We start from the raw sequence: 14226 nt of genomic DNA, 5'->3' as shown, positions 1-14226 counted from the left end.
ATTCAAATTCTCCTATATGCTCTAATTCTTCCTCCGTCATTTGACTGAAATCTTTTAACATTTGGAGCTTTCTCGGAGTATATTTTATTGTGGGAACTGTGGAAACATCTATCATTTTTTCTTGGGAAGTTTTTAAAAGTGGTTTAAAAAATTTCTCTTGTTTTCTTTCAAATGCTTCTTCAACCGTTAGTTTTTGTCTGTGTTTCTTCTTTATGTCTTCCTTTTGTTTTACAACTTTTGAAACCAAATCTTGATGTTCCCTAAATCTTCTTGCTCTTTCTTTCACATCCATTTATTTCTTGAAAAATATCATTTAGTATCTCATCTTGTTTCACAACAATATATTTTTATTTTTCAGTCGTGTGCTTCATGTAATCCCCAAATTCCTTTTTACTACATAATGTTGAACAATTGTCTTTCCAAAAATTGTTTATATCTATTGAATTTAACTTGAATAAAATAAAAGTATTAGCATTGTTTCTGATGGAACGACGAGGAAGTTGAAAGTACGATTGACTAAGATAAATACAATTACAAGAAGAATGTCTCCCTCTTGTGTAGTAACTGTCTATTACCGTTTGGTTTCTCTCATTAACACAATCATCAAAGATAACGAGGTTCTTTTTAGATATATCCAAATCTTGGGGAGACGGTATATCATCCGTATTATCACTAAGAATACAAGTTATCGGTTTTGATTTCATTTTACATCTCTGTGTATCTCTGTGTATCATCTCTTTGCAAGGGAGGAAATTTTTCCATTTATGATGACCAATCGTCTGATGCCCCACGTGGAGATCGGTTTCTGAGGTTTGGTACATGGAATGAAGGGACAATGACAGGGAGATCTGGAAAAGTGGTTGAAACATTGGTCAGAAGAAGAGTGGACATATGTTGTGTGCAGGAGACACGGTGGAAGGGAAGTGTTGTGAGAATGGTGAAGGGAAGGCAGGGGCAGAAGTACAAGTTTATGTGGCAAGGGTGCCCGGAAGGCGTGCATGGTGTTGGTGTCATGTTTTCTGAGAAGTTTGTAGACAGTGTAGTGAGTGTGACTAGAGTGAGTGAAAGGTTGATGATGGTGAGAATTGTGATCGAAAATCTCTTGGTGAACGTCATCTCGGGATATGCCCCGCAGGTCGATTGAAGCGATGAAGGGAAGAACATGTTCTGGTGTGCGATGGAGAAGTTGATGGAAAATATGAAAGATGAGGAAGTTGTTGTGGTTGGAGGAGACTTGAATGGACATCTGGGAAGGAGTCCAGATGGTTTTGAGGGAGTCCATGGGGGTTATGGATATGGTGTGAGAAATGGAGAAGGTGAAAGGATCTTGGAGTTTGCTGATGGAGCTGATTTGTTGATCTGTAATACTCAATTCCAGAAAGCGGATAATAAGCTTATTACATACACGTCAGGTGGGTTGACGACAACCATTGACTATCTGATGGTGCGTCGGCGTGATAGGGGAAACCTCCAGGACACAAAGGTGATCCCATGGGAGGAGACTGTTTCGCAGCACCACCTGGTTGTCTGCGATATAAGGGTGAAAGGTGCGCGGAGAATTCGGCGGGTGAAGTACCAACCGAGGATGAAAGTGTGGAGGTTGGAAGAGGCGACAGTGAAGGAAGCATTAAGAGAGAGGCTGAGCATGGTTGAAGATGATGTGGTTGAGCTTGAAAGTGGTTGGATGTCAAAGTCTATTGGGAGCCGTTGCTGAGGTATGTAGATGGACAAAAGGACCACCGAGGCACTCGGAAACATGGTGGTGGGGTGATGAAGTTGGAAAGACGATTGAAGAGAAGAGGAAGAAGTTCAAGGAATGGCAAAAGGCAAAGGATACGGTGGAAGAAGAGGCAGCACATGAAAGTTATAAGGAAGCCAAGAAGGCTGCAAAGAAAGAGGTTGCAAAGGCACAGGAGGCACATAGGAAAATGTTCGGAGAACGCTTGGATTCGGAGGAGGGTAAGAGAGCGGTATTCAGGATTGCAAAGCAGATAGCGAGAGAGAGATTTGATGTGACGGGGGTGAGTTGCTTGAAGGATGAAGTGGGACAAATTGTTGCGGACTCAGATGGAATTAAAGGAAGATGGAAGAGATATATGGAAAGGCTGTTGAATGTAGAAAATGAATGGGATAGCAACGTCGAGAGTAACCCGGTTTTAGGACCAGCAGAGAAGATAACTGAGAAGGAACTTGAGGAAGCTATAAGAGCAATGAAGAGTAGAAAAGCAGGAGGGCCGACGGGAGTTGTGGGAGATATGTTGAAGGCAGCGGGAAGTTGGGGTGTGAAGAGAATGACAGAGATCTGTAATCTGGTGGTGAAACAAGGCCGCATTCCAGTGGATTGGGAACTGAGTACCCTCGTCCCTCTGTACAAGGGGAAAGGTGACCCTCTGGACTGTGGCTCCTATAGAGCAATAAAGTTATTGGAGCATGGAATGAAGGTATTGGAAAGGGTGTTGGAGAAGAGGATAAGGAAGAAGGTAAAGATTGACGAAATGCAGTTTGGATTTATGCCAGGAAGAGGAACGACAGATGCAATTTTTATTGTAAGGCAGTGCAGGAGAAGTACATAGAGAAGAGGAAGAAGTTGTTTTTTGGGTTTGTTGATCTGGAGAAAGCATTTGACAGGGTTCCACGTGAAGTTATGACATGGGCATTGAGGAAGTTAGGAGTGGAGGAATGGTTGATCAGAGTAGTGATGGCCATGCACGAGAGAGCGCGCACAGCTGTAAGGACGAAGGATGGGAACAGTGGTGAGTTTGAGGTGAGGGTAGGAGTGCACCAGGGGTCGGTACTAAGTCCATTTCTATTTGTAGTTGTGATGGAGGTGCTGGCTCGGAGGGTAAAGGAGGGTTTACCGTGGGAGCTGCTGTATGCAGATGATCTGGTGTTGATTGCAGAGAGTATGGATGGACTGAAGGAGAAGATGAACAAGTGGAAGGAATGTATGGAGGCAAAAGGTTTGAAGGTGAATATCGGAAAGACGAAGGTGATGGCAAGTGGTAAAGCATGTGGTGAGGTGGAAAGGACTGGGAAGTGGCCGTGTGCTGTGTGCAGGAAGGGTGTCGGAGTGAACTCCATTCAGTGTACAATGTGTGCTGAATGGGTTCATCGAAAATGTGGTGGGGTGAGAGGGTCATTAACCAGTGTGGCAGCTACATTCAAGTGTAAGGTGTGCATCGAGGGAGCAGCAGATGAAGGAATTGTTGAGTTGGATCTTGGAGATGGTGTGAAGCTGGAAGGGGTGAAAACATTTTGCTATCTCGGAGACATGCTGAATGGAGAAGGTGGATCAGACTCTTCGACAGTTGCTAGAGTGAGATGTGCATGGAAGAAGTTTCGGGAACTGAGTGGCGTGCTGACGAAGAGGGAGTGTCATTGAAGCTGAAGGGAAAGGTGTATGCTACATGTGTGAGGAGTATGATTATTTATGGGAGTGAGACATGGGTACTGAACATGGAGCAGCAACAAAGGCTGGAAAGGGTGGAAATGCGAATGGTTCGGTGGATGTGTGGAGTATCGTTGAGAGAGAGAAAGACAAATGATGACTTGCGGAAGATGATGGGAATAGAGTCTGTGATGGAGGTTGTGAAGAGAAACAGGTTGAGATGGTTGGGTCATGTGTTGAGGAAGGATGAAAGTGACTGGGTGAGAGGAATGTTGGAAATGAGTGTAGTCGGAAGTAGAGGATGGGGAAGACCGAGAAAAACTTGGCTAAATGTGGTGGAAGAGGAAATGTGGGCAAGGGGATTAAGAAGGGGAGATGCAGAAAACAGGGTAAAGTGGAGAAGATTGTCATGGGGCCCGCAAGGCTAACCCCTGCTTTAGCGGAGAAAATGGCCTTTAAATGCTTGTGTGTGTGTGTGTGTGTGTGTGTGTGTGTGTGTGTGTGTGTGTGTGTGTGTGTGTGTGTGTGTGTGTGTCACAAAATAGTTGCATTATATCTTCAATGTTATCATCATTTAGGTTTTTTTGAAGTTTAAATAAACCGATTATATCTTCTTTTTGAAGACCAGCATTAAAACCTTGTGAGAGTAGTTGATACTCTGGTTGAAAACTCGACTTTGTAAAAATTATTAAATTATCATAATCTAAAAAGTTGGGAGTAAAGAGCATCTTTAAAAGTAAGCAGGTTTTTCCACATCCACTTGAACCAACTATGAGGCATCTTAATGAATTTGGGAGATTTTTATGGTTGTTAAATTTTTATCTTATTTTCCCAAATGGTTAAAAAAATCATTCATTTATATATTTGGAAAACAGGTTATTTAATTTATTATTGGCTTTTTTAGAAACTCTATATTTTATCCTAAGTTCAGGTTTAATTTCAAGATAATCCATTATTTTATTTATGGAATATCTTGTGTTGATATTTCCCTGAAAATCACACCCATGAATAATATATAACAACAAATCCTTTGAACATTTCTCTAATACATTCAGTTTCTTCCCTTGTAAGGAAAGGTGTGTTATCACCCACATACTTTACATTCATTTCTCGAATCAATCTTGTAAAGTAATTCATTTTTGGTGTAAATCTAAAAGAATTATTTTCCTTTTTATGTTTTTTATCATTAATTAGAAGATAATCACAGAATATACATTGTTTATCGGCTTTTGACTCTGTGTTTAATCCCCGTCTTTCACACTCAGGACAATTCTCAAATTTGTCATGTGGAGAATCAGGGAATTCAAGAGGCACAAAATCGAGAAAACTATTCATATTTATAAAGTAAAACTTTACATAAACTGAAATTCATCTTCGATATCATCTTCGATACTTTCAGAATCATCTATACTTTCATAACTATCGTTTGAACACAAACTCTCGGTATCATAACTATCGTTTGAATGCAAACTCTCGGTATCATAATCACTCTCATAATCTTCAAAATCTTCAGTTGAATATTGACTCATATTTAATTAGTAGAAAAAACATTACCATCGATATCTATATACTTTTTTTCATTAACAGATTCAACTGCTACATTTTTTATATTAAAGGTAATTTTAAAAATCATCCTGCACGCCAATTGAACAAAATGTCATTTCACCGAAAATATTAACATCCTTTATTTCATCAGGATTTATATCTTTAGGGTTGTTGAAAAAAATACAAATTTCTCCTTGCATATTAGAGATGGTCTTATCTTTTCTTTCTAAAGCTTCATCCATAAGGTTTTTATTTTTTGATACTTTTTCTTGTTTCATTGCTTTTTCTAGTTTTGAATATATTGCCAGAAGGAGAGGAGAAACTTTTGTTAGAGATACCTTAATTGATGTTCTTCCAGGTATACTAAAAGCCCTTTCACTGAAGGAAATTGAAGAACTCAGATTATTCGCCATAATTGTTTTTATCCAATAGTTGTTATATTTATCTTTGTTCAATTTTACATCCTTGACATATTTCTCAGTATCTTGAGCAAATGAAGAGATTGATTGAAACTTGTCTTTTGTGTCTTGAAACATTGTATTTATTAAGAGAAAAAGTTGGAGGATAAAATGGTTTTCAGCACAGATTCACCCATTAATTAAACAAAATTTTCATCAAGAAAATTTTAGTTTAAGCAAAGATTTATTATATAAATATGGTGAATACAACATACTGCGATGTTTGTAATCATGAATATAAATATTATAAAAAACAACTTCAAACCAACAAACACACATTCAATCTTTTCAAACAAATATCTCCTCTTGAGTTGGAAAGAAAATATTGTGATATCTGCTCAAAGGATGTTTTGAAGAGTAGTTATAAGAATCACCTTCAATCGCAAAAACACAAGAAAAATGAGTTTAAAGTAAAGGGAGACTATTATATTGAAAACACTGATGGGGCATTTAAAGGGCATATAAAAATAAGGATTTTTCAATTTGGAGAACCCGGTCCATCATCAATAGCTGAATCAATTGAAATAGTGAAACCTGATGTTGAAAAAGTTATTAAAAAGGCATTAAAAGTAATGAAAACTTTAAAGTCTTACATGGGAGTGAAAATGAATTTGAAAAGACACGATGAAGAACAAACTCCTTATATGAGAACAGATCTTCATTTTATAACATCATTTCAAGATTTTTTGAATAGTGGGGTTTATGAAGAACTATCAAGACAAGATGAGGATGTTAATAATACAGTGGTAGGAAGTGGATTTAATATTTTTAAAAATCATCTTTTTAGATATACACATTCTAAAATCAAACCCTCTTTAAGCTTCTTCTTATATTGAAGTACCAAAAGAAATAAAACTAAAGAAGGCAGTTGTTAATATTAAGAACAATGAAAATAAATGTTTTCTCTGGTCTGTTCTTGCTCACTTACATCCACCAAAATGCAATTCAGAAAGAGTAAAACAATATATGAAATATGAGAATACCTTGGACATTAAAGATTTTAAATTCCCAATGCCACTAACAGATATTCCTAAATTTGAGAAAAAGAATAATCTTTCTGTTTTTGTATATGGATTAATGGATACAAACAAAGTTCAAATATTAAAAATTTCAAACAACTATAAAAATGAAGAAACACACATTGATCTTTTATATTTTAGTGTTGGAAATAATTCACATTACACATACATCAATACTTTATCAAGATTAATCTCTTCTCAGGTATTCAGAACAGCAAACAAAATATATCCTTGTGAGCAATGTCTTAATTCATTTCATACAAAAGAACGATTAGCACAACATTCAAAATATTGTAGTAATCATAAATCAGCTGTAATTACAATGCCTAAACCTGGTGAAAAGATTTCTTTTGAAGATTATAATAAATCTATCATGCACCCATTTGTGATATACGCTGATTTTGAATGTATCCTAAAAAAGATAAATACTGCTTCTCCCAATCGAAAAGAATCACATACAAATTAATATCAAAAACATATTCCTTGTGGTTTCTGTTATTATATCAAATCATCTGTTGGAGAAAAGTATAATAAACTTGAACATTAGAGTGGAAAAAAAGCTTCACGAGAGTTGGTAAAACGATTAGAAAAGGATTGTATAAGACTAACTAAATTAATGAAAGAAACAAATGAACCGATGGAATTAACCGAAGAAGAAAAATTAGAATTTAGAAAGAACAATATCTGTCATATTTGTGAGGAGGAAATTGAGGAGTCTAAAGTTAGGGATCATTGTCATCTTACTGGTAAATATAGAGGTCAAGCTCATTCCCATAGTAATCTTAATTATAAATTACCTTCTTTTATTCCAGTCTTTCTTCACAACAGCGCCAACTATGATACACATCTATTTATAAATGAACTTTCAAAAACACCAGGGAATATTTCTGCCATAACAAACACAAGTCAAAAGTATATTTCATTTACAAAAATGATATTCACAAAACATTGAACTCGTATTAAGTTTCTAGATTCTTACAAGTTTATGGGAACACCACTAGCCAACCTAGCATCAAATCTAAGCTCCACGGTGTGGTGAATTGAAGGTCGTGACGTGCGATCACATGTTGCACGGCTCGAGCACGGAATAGATAAAGCTGAGGTTCGGCTCGGTCGGGGGTGATTGTCCCAGGGGCATTGTCGTTTACGGCGGCGGTTCACTTGGTGCTCGTTGAATGGTGAGAATTGAGAGTATATCGGACTCCGGGCTTATACTGATTTATTTTGCGGTAATTAGTTGCACGTGTATACCTTACTGCTTATGTACTCCTTGCTGCACCTGTATCCCCTGGTGTGCCCGTAGAAGCGGCTTCAATCAAATGGAATAAAGCCTACACTCTGAAGGTTCTTCTCTCGTTTTCATTTCAATTTATTCCATTTGGTTTTCTTGGCTCTCTCAACCAACGATGGACAAGATCTACAAACCAGAGAGGTTCGACGCAGACCCAAACGCGACTGACTCAGAAATGAAATGGTCGCATTGGTTCCGTTCCTTCTCACACTATCTGACCATCATCGAAGAGGGAGCCGACAAATTGGCCGCCCTTGTGAATCATGTCTCGCCCAGCGTATACAGGCTCTTCTCGGAGTGCGACACCTACGATGCAGCGATCCACAAGCTGCAGGCGCTCTACGTGAAGCGCAAGAACGAGGTATACATACGACATCTTCTCAACACACGCAAGCAAGCAGCCGGGGAGACAATCGATCAGTTCCTGCAAGCTCTGAAACAGCTGGGAAAAGACGGCAGCTTCCGGGCCGTAAACGCCGAGGAACACCGAAATGAAGCGACCCGGGAGGCATTTATCCAAGGACTCAGATCAGCCCACATACGGCAACGCTTACTAGAGAAAGCGCAACCCACTCTTGAAAAGGTAGTCGACCAGGCTCGAGCGATGGATACGGCTCAGCAGCAATCTGAGTCATTTGGGACACCGATGCTGCTAATGAACGCCGCTACGGTGGAAACTCAAGGAACCCCACAGACACAGACACAGCCTGACACAGGGGATGGAGAAAAACCCGAGGAGCCGGATACCCAGACCTCGTCAAACTCCTCAGCAACTACTCCGGTTGGTAAATGCTTCTTTTGTGGATACAAAAGACACCCCGCCACAAATGCCCCGCCAGAGATGCCACATGCATGAATTGTGACAAGAAAGGGCATTATGCCAGGGTATGTAAATCTACTCTAAGGAGAAATAAACCCACTTCTGCGGCTCTCTACTCACAAAAGAAACTAACTGCAGCCTCACCGGGGAATCTATCCAAGGCTATCATCAACGTACGAATTAACGGGCATATGGCTGAGGCTCTGATTGATACCGAAAGACCGAAATTGAGACTGAAAGCTCTGAAAGTTTCGTCAACAGCTCGCTAGTGAAGGGCAGGAAATGGAAGATCCACCCGACAGACAATACGGTATGCATGGCCGCCACATCACTACAGTCCCGCGTACGAGGGTACTGCAATGTTGAATTGGACGTAAAAGGGTACACGCATCGGGATGTAAGGGTACTGGTGCTTCGTGATTTATGCGCAGACGTAATTCTGGGTCATAATGTCCTCAAGCAGCACACGAGCGTCGAAATACCCTTTGGAGGAAGCAAACCTCGTCTAATTTTAAATGCTTTGACCACCACAGAGGTAACGTCCCCCCAGCTGTTTGCTAACTTGTCACCGGTCTGTAAACCAATAGCGATCAAATCGCGGCGATATACCACTGCTGATATGAACTTCATCACTTCAGAGACCAAGCGATTACTGGAGGAAGGCATTATAGAACCGAGCGATTCGCCATGGCGCGCACAGGTGTTGGTCACCGCCAATCAGAATCATAAGAAACGAATGGTTGTCGATTATTCCCAAACAGTCAATCGTTTCACCCAACTCGATGCCTACCCTTTGCCGCGCATAGACGAGATGGTCGAACGCGTGGCCAATTATAAGATATTCAGCACCATCGATTTGCGAAGCGCCTATCATCAAATTCCCATCCGAGAGGAAGACAAACCTTACACCGCATTCCAGGCAGGTAGACGCCTCTACCAATTCAGGAGGATTCCGTTCGGTGTCACGAATGGAGTAGCTTGCTTCCAACGAGTAATGGACGACATCATCTCAGATGAAAACCTCAAAGACACTTTTGTTTACGTGGACAATGTCACAGTGTGCAGTAGGGATCAGGGGGAACATGATATGAATCTGGACAGATTCTTGAGCATTGCTAGAAAATATAATCTGACCCTCAACTACGAGAAATGCGTATTCTCGGCAAGGTCAATTGACCTTCTCGGCTACACGATAGCCGACGGCACGATTAAGCCTGATCCAGAACGATTGTGCCCACTTCGTGAACTACCCCCACCTCAGGACCTGCAGACAATGCGCCGGGTGATCGGCATGTTCGCTTACTATGCAAGATGGATTTCCCAATACTCCGAGAAAATACATCCCCTAGTGCATTGCAAGAACTTCCCACCAGATGCCGCTGTTGTAACAGCTTTCCACAGCCTCAAAGATGATATCAGTAATTCCGTGGCATTATCGATCGATAGCTCGGTGCCCTTCGTGGTGGAAACAGATGCTTCTGATCACGCGATAGCTGCTACGCTTAATCAGTCTGGGCGACCCGTCGCGTTCTTCTCGAGAACTCTCTCTGGAAGCGAGCAGAGACACTCGGCAATAGAGAAAGAAGCGTACGCCATTGTCGAAGCCCTGCGTAAATGGAGACACTATTTACTGGGAAACCATTTCATGCTCGTTACGGACCAACGATCCGTGGCATTCATGTTTGATGGGAAAAATAACGGGAAAATTAAGAATGAAAAATTATGAGATGGCGGATAGACCTAGCCTGCTACAGTTACGACATAGTTTACCGGCCCGGGAGGGAAAACCCTGCTGCAGACACCTTCTCTCGGGTCTACTGTTCGGCGACAATCAGTCGGGCTTTGCAAGACCTCCATGTGTCTCTGTGCCACCCGGGGGTAACCAGAATGGCACATTTCGTGCGCATACAAAACCTTCCCTATTCTATTGAAGATATTAAACAAATGAATGCTTCATGCCCTGTTTGTGCTGAACTAAAACCCAGATTCTATGGCGCGGCTTCTAGCAGATTTATCAAGGCCACTTCTCCCTTCGAGAGACTAAACATTGACTTCAAAGGGCCCCTGCCGACCGAGACAGACAACAGATACATATTCACTGTTGTTGATGAATATTCAAGGTTCCCTTTCACATTTCCGTGCTCGGATATGACCTCGGGCACTGTCGTGAAATGTCTGTCTGACCTCTTCGCTATGTTTGGGAAACCTTCGTACATACATTCAGACAAAGGGCCGTGTTTCATGTCGGCCAGACTAAAACAATTTCTATTAGAGCACGGCATAGCAACGAGTCGAACGATGGGATACAACCCACAGGGTAATGGGCAGGTGGAACGATATAATGGAGTTATTTGGAAAGCCGTAACTCTGGCGCTGAAATCGAGAGGACTGGGCCCCGAGCGGTGGGAGGTTACCCTTCTCGACGCTCTGAATTCCATACGCTCTTTGCTCTGCACGTCCACCAATGCAACTCCTCACGAACGAATGTTTACTCACCAGCGGCGTTATGTTGACGGCCAATCGGTGCCCAACTGGCTAACCCATCCCGGAACAGTGTTCATGAAACGCCCGGCATGACAAAGCAAGTATGAACCCATGGTGGAAGAGGTCGAACTCATCGATACTAATCCAGAGTATGCTCATGTCAGGCTCCCGGATGGCAGGGAGACCACTGTGTCGGTTCGCCATTTGGCTCCCTCAGGTACTCCTCCCGCAGGTACACCACCATCTGGCACTCCTCCCTCTGACATCCCCTCCCCAGGTGTTCCCCCCTCAGGAACTCCACCCGAGAATGGTGGCGACGGAGCTGCCGCGTTCCACCCGAGAGCGATCGGGGAGTCATCCCCGGCACGAGTCGAGGCTCACCAAGAGGATCGGAAGCCTCCCTCAAGTGAAACCGCCATTTACTCCCGGAGAGGTCGACGGATAATACTCCCTCGCCGACTCAATCTGTAAAGGGGATTATCGGCATCCTCAATGCTCATGCTCCTATATGCTCGTTACATAATATATCGATGCTCATTACCATGCTCCTACAACTCAAAATAATCCTCACTGCTTGGCATGTATGCTTCTGTAGTTTAGATAGTTCGCGTTGCTTGAAATGTATACTCCTATAGTGCTGAAGTAATCATGGTGCGTTAGTTGGGCCTCTAGTTACATTTTAAAGACGGGGAAAATGTGGTGAATTGAAGGTCGTGACGTGCGATCACATGTTTCACGGCTCGAGCACGGAATAGATAAAGCTGAGGTTCGGCTCGGTCGGGGGTGATTGTCCCAGGGGCATTGTCGTTTACGGCGGCGGTTCACTTGGTGCTCGTTGAATGGTGAGAATTGAGAGTATATCGGACTCCGGGCTTATACTGATTTATTTTGCGGTGATTAGTTGCACGTGTATACCTTACTGCTTATGTACTCCTTGCTGCACCTGTATCCCCTGGTATGCCCGTAGAAGCGGCTTCAATCAAATGGAATAAAGCCTACACTCTGAAGGTTCTTCTCTCGTTTTCATTTCACACGGGCTCTTTTCCAAATCTTAATTCATTCTTTCCAAAAGAGGAAATTCCGACTAAAGAGGAAATTCAGATTAAAGAGAGAATTCAAAGTAAAGAGGAAATTCTAATTAATGAGGAAATTAATGAAGAAATTCTGACTGAAGATGAAATTCTAATTATAAAGAAAATTCGAACAATGAATGAAATTCTTACAAAAAAGGAAACTCTGATTATAGATGAAATTCTGATTAAAGAGGGAATTCTAACGAGAGAGGAAATTCAAACAAGGAATGAAATTCAAAGTAAAGAGAAAATTCTTACAAGTAAGGGAATTTATCCTTATGATTATATGGATTCATTTATGAGATTTAAAGAAACACAACTTCCTTCAAAAGAAAGTTTCTATAATAACCTTTATGAAGAAGAGATAAGTGATAAGGAATATAAACACGCACAAGAAATTTGGAAAATATTTAAGATAAAGAACCTTGGAGAATATCATGACTTGTATCTAAAATCAGATGTTTTATTGTTCGCTGATGTGTTTGAAGCTTTTAGATCACTCTGTCATAATAAAAATTGTTATGGATTAGATCCTGCCCACTATTTCACAGCTCCTGGTTTAGCTTGGAGTGCAATGTTGAAAATGACAAAACAAGATATAGATTTAATCAGTGATGTAAATATGCTTTTGATGATTGAGAAGTCTAAGAGAGGTGGAATATCACAAGTATGTTCAAAAAGATATGCTAAAGCAAATAATAAATATCTTCCAAATTATGAGAGTGAAAAAGATAGTAATTATTTGATGTATTTTGATGCTAATAATTTGTATGGATGGGCAATGTCTCAATCTCTGCCTTCTGGTAAATTAGAGTGGGTGGAAGAAAAGGATTATGAAAAGGCTTTGATGAATATTGTTATTTCTTCTCAAGAGGAATTGAATGAGGAAGAAGAAGGTTATTATTTTGAAGTTGATTTGAGGTACCCGAGTGATCTTCATAATAAGCATAATATAAAGACCTTCCTTTTGCATGTGAGAAAGAAACCCCAAAGAAAGAATGGTTAAGTGATTATCATAAAAGTTTTAATATTAAAGGTAAATCAACAGAAAAGTTATTAACAACATTCTATGATAAAGAGGGATATGTTGTGCATCAAAGGAACTTGAGACAATATTTCTCTGCTGGGTTGAGAGTAGCTAAAATTCATAGAGTTTTAAAATTTAAACAAAGTCCTTGGATGGAAAAGTATATTAAATTCAATGCAGATACGAGAGCAAATACAAAAGTAAAATTTGAAGGGGACTTTTATAAATTAATGAATAATGCTGTATTTGGAAAGACTATGGAAAATGTTAGAAACAGACAAAACATTAGATTCGCAACATCTTGGAAAGAAGCTTCTAGATTGATAAATAAACCAAGTTTCGAGAGAGAAGAGGTTTTTTCAGAGAACTTTTCTGCTATTCATATGAAAAGGGAAAGTATTGTCATGGATAAACCAATTTATATTGGAACAGCAGTTCTTGATTTATCAAAGATATTGATGTATGATTATTTGTATAATGACTTAAAGAAAGAGTATGGTGAACATGTTTCATTGTTGTATATGGACACTGATAGTTTTATTCTAGATATAAAAACTGATGATGTTTATAAAGATATGAATAAAAATATTGGAGTATATTACAAGTAATTTTAATAAAAAGAGCGAGTTATTTTCAAAAAAGAATGAAAAGGTTATTGGTAAGTTTAAGGATGAGTTGGGTGGAAAAGTAATGAGTGAGTTTATTGGATTGAGAGCAAAGGCATATGCTTATAAGTATGGTGATCAGATTGATAAAAGGTTAAAGGGAATAAAGAAATATGTAATAAAGAAATCAATAACTTTTAGAAATTATTATAATTGTTTGATGAATAAGAAAGAAGAAAATAGGAAAATGAATGCAATAAGAAGTTATAAACATAAGATATATAGTGAAGAAGTAAATAAAAAGGCATTAGGAACCTTTGATGATAATAGATTTATTTTAGATAATGGAATAGATTGTGTTCCATATGGATATTGTATGATAGAGTGAATAGAATAGATTGTGTTCCATATGGACACAAGTTTTAACGATGGGAAGATGGGCTCGGGTTTTTAAGGGCTACCACCGCATTTTTCACAATATATAAATGGTCGAACCAAGTATTCATCAAACTAAAG

The 14226-nt window shown here is 39.8% G+C and overlaps 1 protein-coding gene and 1 long non-coding RNA gene across 2 annotated transcripts in view; one reads left to right on the top strand and one right to left on the bottom strand.

Moving 5' to 3' along the window:
- The window catches only part of LOC147018600 (BAI1-associated protein 3-like), a 315606-nt gene that overhangs the window by 179319 nt on the left and 122061 nt on the right, over positions 1-14226 (bottom strand).
- LOC147018601 (uncharacterized) overlaps positions 1-14226 on the top strand; it is an 89150-nt gene that overhangs the window by 38413 nt on the left and 36511 nt on the right. The gene's annotated exons all lie outside the window — the stretch shown is intronic.

Source organism: Eptatretus burgeri, chromosome 10 (genome assembly GCF_056783735.1).
Source record: "Eptatretus burgeri isolate ZD-2024b chromosome 10, Ebu_testis_v1, whole genome shotgun sequence".
Classification (NCBI taxonomy): domain Eukaryota; kingdom Metazoa; phylum Chordata; class Myxini; order Myxiniformes; family Myxinidae; genus Eptatretus; species Eptatretus burgeri.
The sequence above is the reverse complement of the archived record's forward strand: the minus strand, read 5'-3'. Positions and strand labels throughout refer to the sequence as shown.